The sequence below is a fragment of the Bombus terrestris genome, chromosome 14 (genome assembly GCF_910591885.1).
Source record: "Bombus terrestris chromosome 14, iyBomTerr1.2, whole genome shotgun sequence".
In the NCBI taxonomy this organism is placed as follows: domain Eukaryota; kingdom Metazoa; phylum Arthropoda; class Insecta; order Hymenoptera; family Apidae; genus Bombus; species Bombus terrestris.
Genome location: NC_063282.1, coordinates 11411271 through 11416858, shown reverse-complemented (window position 1 = coordinate 11416858; position 5588 = coordinate 11411271). Strand labels below are relative to the sequence as shown.

The following is a 5588-nucleotide window of genomic DNA, read 5'->3' as shown; positions in this document are numbered from 1 at the left end:
AAACTTTTGGAAATAATACGCTGAAGCTCGCCGGTTTATCGGACCAGCGAGAAACAAGCTTGTCGAGCAAACTAAAACCGGCCCGTGTGACGCGGGCCATAGGTAATCAGAGTCAGAAACTTTGCTTAATTTAACTTTGTTAATAAGCTGCTTCGCCCTGTACTCCTCCGATGAAAATGCTAAGGCGAATCGCAGATTCGTCGAATCGCGCGATACCGTCGCACTGTTAAACAAATTAATTGACACATTCATAAGATAGCTGACCGATAAATTTCTCATTTTTAATCCCAGAAAAATAGTCTGTTTTAAATAACTTCAAAGAGAGAAAGGAGAAAATAGTTTTAAACGTCTTGTTTATCCTACTCGTGTATAACTGGTATATTACTTCTTAGCTCGAATTTGTAAATAAATAAAAGAAGCAAACTGCAAAACTTATCGGCTATGATTGTTTACATATACAGGGTGACTCTTCGTAAAGCAAATGGAATTCTTTATGTACAATAACATATTTTGCTCAAATCCATGAATCTTCAACTTTATGTTATTCTACGACAAATAATTATGTGTATATATATGTTGCGTTTAAAAATTTTGTTTCATAATCTCTTCCATATCACGCGTGCGTGTTTTTACTTCGTTTAACGTCACAGCGAGGATACGGTCTTATCTTGCGTGAGTCAGCGTTTCTTCGATATTATATTTGTTTCGTAAAAAGTTTGCTATATTATTATGAACTTGACGAACGTTCTCTATAAGACCGTTGCTTATTCAAACAATTTTACTTTCTGGCCAAACGTGGCTCCAATGGCCACTCGTCTTTTCGTTTGAACAATCAGTTAATCCTTCGTTAATTCTTATCAGCAATCTATTAAAATCTTTTTACCAAAACTTTATGTCTGAAATAGTTTGAATATTTTTATATTTTCTTCTTCATCTTAAAATGTCAACTTTCACCGCTAATTCCAGACCAAATCCATTCGCATTTTTTTCACTCTTGTATTATTAATATACATATTATTACATATCAAATATTCAGATATATCTAGATTAACGAACATTGGACAATTCTTAATAAAATTCACAAGAAAATTTTTCTAGCATCGATCATTACGCTTTCCAGGATTCCAGCCTGCAAATTTAGGCGATTTTTTCAAACTTGCCTCCGACGTTTTGTAAGCAAATGAAGACAATTTGTGAACTTATGTCACGGAGCTCGAACTTTAGCAAGATCGTGATCTCTGCTCTCGGTATGCAACCTGTTGCCTTCGTGGCAAAAAGGTATCTCATCAGTAAGTAGAGTTCGTGAATTTGTGGTGAACTTTAACACACCTCTGATCTACGAGGCTTCGTTAACGGTATAATAATTAATTTCTATTTCACGAAATTGCATGTAAATCGCCTGAATAAACGATTTCTAAATTAGACGTAAAAATTAGAATATTTTAAGATGAATTTGATGGAAAATTTGCAAAGTATATTATTGTCGACTAATTTAATATTGTAGCATATATCACGCTTTGCTGCAAATGCAGTGTAACGTAATTATTCAATTTTGCAGATATTTCGCTATAATTCATAGTACGATTAATAGTATTAATTAACATTATTAATACAATTAACGGTACAGTATGTATAGATTATTCGTAATTTCTGGTAAAGAACAAGCACCGATAATAGTGGGAAGATAACTTTTGAAAAAATCTTTTGAAGAAAAAAGAGAAAATGAATATTCAAGTGTATTAATTATTCTGATCTGTTTATAGCACGTATTAGTACATGTTACGGAATAATCTCAGGTCGTTAAATATCAATCGGATGGTGAAATAAGTATTACAAAAGCACCGCGAGTTCAATTTGGTTATTCGATATAGAAAATGAGAGTGGAATTGGAGTGGAGCACAAGCGATGATAATTTTCCTTATAAAGGAGAATTATGAGTCGAGACGCAGGTGACGGGCGCGGTAGACGGCGTTTTTGACAGTACGATCATTTTTCAAGGGTGTGCGGCAAAGTGGTCGACAAAGAGAAACGACGAATAAGTTGAAGTCGGTGCGAAATGGCGAGACATTTTTTAGCAGGCAATGCTGAGTCTCCTATAAATATGTAATACCAATCTTCTAGCCGACTGTACCAAGCATTTTTACCCTTTCTAGACTGGCGTCGTTTGTCACATCTTGTCAAATTAAGCCTTGAACTTCCTTTTCGTGGCAACGAGCGTGACGCACAAGAAACTCTTGCAAATAAGTAGTGTGACGTTACGCAACCCATACTGAGAGATATCTCTAGAGGGGTACCGAATCGATAATGTATAGTATGTATGTGTAATACGAATAGTAATCCTACTTAATGGCTCTCGGAGACGACAGATTGACCAAGCCAATTGTTCAAACATCGGGTTAGGAAGATGATGGATGGAATTGAAGGCAATGAATAAATGGATCTTGGCAATGAGCTTGACGACGTGCCTCCTCGTTTCTCCTTCTTCTTCTTCTACTTCTTCTTCTTCTTCTGACATTATAAGAATCATCTTTGAGTACACTTTGAGAAAAAGTAAGTTAACAGATCATTGGAACATGGATACTAACGACGGAGTCAAGTTTAACGGGAACCCAAGTCGGTCTTAATAGAAAAATTTTACTTACTAAGAGACAATGTTTCATTTCCTATATTTAAAGAAACCATTTCAAAATTGTAGACGGCTATTTCGTCTCGAATCAAATCTACGATATTGCGTATTATGCGTGCGTATTATGTACATACTTTTCAAATACTATGTGATTCGATTCCTTCAGTGTTTATAAATACATAGATTCTCGAATTCTATGAGTGCTTGGACTGGAGTTCGAAATGAGCTTGTACAACCTAATCCTAAATACTTACTTTCTAAGTTTCTTTTACAACAAGTGTTTGCGTCAACAATTGTTTAGAATTTTCAAATATAAATACGTATCGAAATTGGTTCAGTCCAATAATCTTGGGAATGCTTGGATAGATTGCTGAAAGAGATTCCGTAATAATACGAAATAAATTAAAAACTATTTAAAACTGCGTGAATTAATTGGATAAATTTTTGATAAGATTGCAACACTTTACAAATTCATCACGTGTCACAACTGAGTTCACTTAAGTCACGTACGTATTTATAATCGAAACGCGAAATAAATAATAAATACAATGAAAGTAAATATGTGTTTTCATCATATATATATATATATATATATATATGTACATATATACATTATACGTTTATCGATATATATATATATATATATATATATATATATATATATATCGATGTATGCGATAAGATCAAAATTTTTAAAGGTATTTGAATTGATGGGATAATATCTTTGCGACACTGTAGCCAATTTTGATGGGAATTTTGTAATAGCCAAAGGATGACACACAGTGCACACTCGTGTAAGCGAATTTGGGAAATGCGCTAGCTGGGTTTTCACCTACGGCGAATTTACCCTGGTTCGATGTTTATAATTCGAGAAGGGCCTGGCTTTAATTACCACCCTGCAGTGTTTACACGAGCCGTAATATTTGATGCGACCAGATAGGACCTCCGTTGACGTGGATGGACCGCATATCGCCAGAGAAATATGTATTATATCGAACATTTTACCGAAATACAAAGTTTTTCAACAAGAGGTAAACGCGCAACGCTTTTGTGTTTCTACAGTTTTTTTCACTATCGTTGCTTAAAAAATTCTCCGATTGTCAACATACGAGATGCGCGCGTTGTATTGTATCTCCCAGAGACGCGTTTACCGAATTGATTTATGCTCCGTTATTTCCAGAAATATTTACACTCCCATACGTATATTACGATAAATCAGTGAAATGCCATTATCCTCTATATATACATATACATAGAAGTTACGATTTTCAGACTACGAAAGAGAGAATGACTTGCATTTTCTAATCAGGGCATATTTACTTGGTACGCGAACAGGGCGCATATAACGTGCTTGTTAACAATGCAAATGACTCGAAGCTAGGCTAATAGAAAGAAAGAACGGAAGGAGAAAAGCAACTGGTAAACAAAATGCAGAAAAATTGTTCAATTTCCGCGACCGGAGACTGTTTACCTCCAACGACCAAGGACGCGACATAACATAGCTTCAATAATTTATTATTTTATTCCTGACTGCATTGCGGAAACACGCCAACAAAAATCGTACGTACACCGACGGAGAGCAAAGAAATTCTCTAAAACCACTCTAACTCCAAGAATTTATGAAAATATTACTTTTTCTTCATTATTCTTCATTATTTGAATTTTCTTATCTGGGAAAAGATAGTAAGGATAAGCGTAATGTTTGCGGCAGTTTTAATCTTCTGTAAACAAGCAGTTTATCAAGATAAAAAGTTAGTTCACAGATTATCGTTCATAATATTTGATTTACAGTACGGAAGATTTTGATCGCGTTTATACGTAATTTATATTTACGGGAAAAGATTGTTTTTTTTCTGCCATTGAAAGTATCGATCCCGCTTAACCGAAAAGATATCAAGAATTCCCTTAAATCTCCACCCTTTCTATTTTGAACGCTTAATGCATCGATGTTAGATGATGGATAAATCGCAAAATCAAACGGGCCCTTCATCAATCTCTTATTGTTCGAACTTGCAATTGATCACTCTTTTACTACACAACTGAATAAATTAGGTAAATTTGCGCAAATATTCAGAAAAATAAAGCATTAATACAAAAAGGAAAATACGAAATATATTTACAATTAATTAAACAATTGTTACGACGATTCTCTTTTTCCAAAAAGTTTTTCCAAAAAGTTCTCGGAAAAAAAGAGGAGAAGGGAAAGGAAACGGGGATCCATATTAATTTCCGGCGGATACACGATCTTTTCGTAGTTTCCCTTATCTCTTCGCAGGTGTGTATAAAAACGCCATCAGTCTCCGGTTCGCGCAATCGCCGTCAGGTTAAACCACGTAATAAAAATAGACACTCTAGCTGGCTCTTTTCCTTCCTCTTGCTTCTTCTTCTCGCTTCAGCTCGTCCAGCTTCGCAGCCCCGCAAAAGGGATTCAGTCAACAATATGGCATGATGTTTGATGAGCCGATCGATCACGGCACCCTGTCAGTTTTCCGGTTGAAACGTTGCCCTGTATGCGCGTGATCGCGCGTTTGCAACAGCGTGCGAATGCCCTTTTATAAGCACCGAGATCGACTACCAAACTGTATATCTCTAGAAATGTAGAAATAGATTGTATTTGCCCACATTTAAAAAAAACATTTTTTATCTTTTTACAAGCAAACTACCTATCATAAACCGATTTCTTGGAAAACTGACTTTTCTACGAAACCGATACGACGACCCATTTAAAAGAAAAAGAAAGAGAAAAATGAAGAATATTTCATATATTTTTCTACTTCATTAGATAAACTCTTTCGGTTGATTCGAAAGTATGTGTAAAATCTTACGATCAAGTTCGAAAAGTTATGCTTACGCAATACAGATGATTTACGTTTGCACGATGATGATGCATTTTTTTATAGAATCGTCGTAGAAAGGGATGCAGATAAAATTTCGTAGAATTACGCATCCTCTGAAGCTGCGA

General features: G+C 35.2%; 1 long non-coding RNA gene across 2 annotated transcripts; it reads left to right on the top strand.

Moving 5' to 3' along the window:
• The first annotated feature begins 666 nt into the window (after positions 1 to 666).
• Positions 667 to 4255, top strand: LOC110119255. Of its 2 annotated transcripts, none has more exons than XR_002307666.2 (3): positions 667 to 2550; positions 3325 to 3657; positions 3899 to 4255. It is a non-coding gene; the product is annotated as an uncharacterized LOC110119255 (long non-coding RNA). The 2 variants fall into 2 exon arrangements; XR_007226266.1 differs by having other exon boundaries at positions 667 to 3132.
• Positions 4256 to 5588: the final 1333 nt, after the last annotated feature.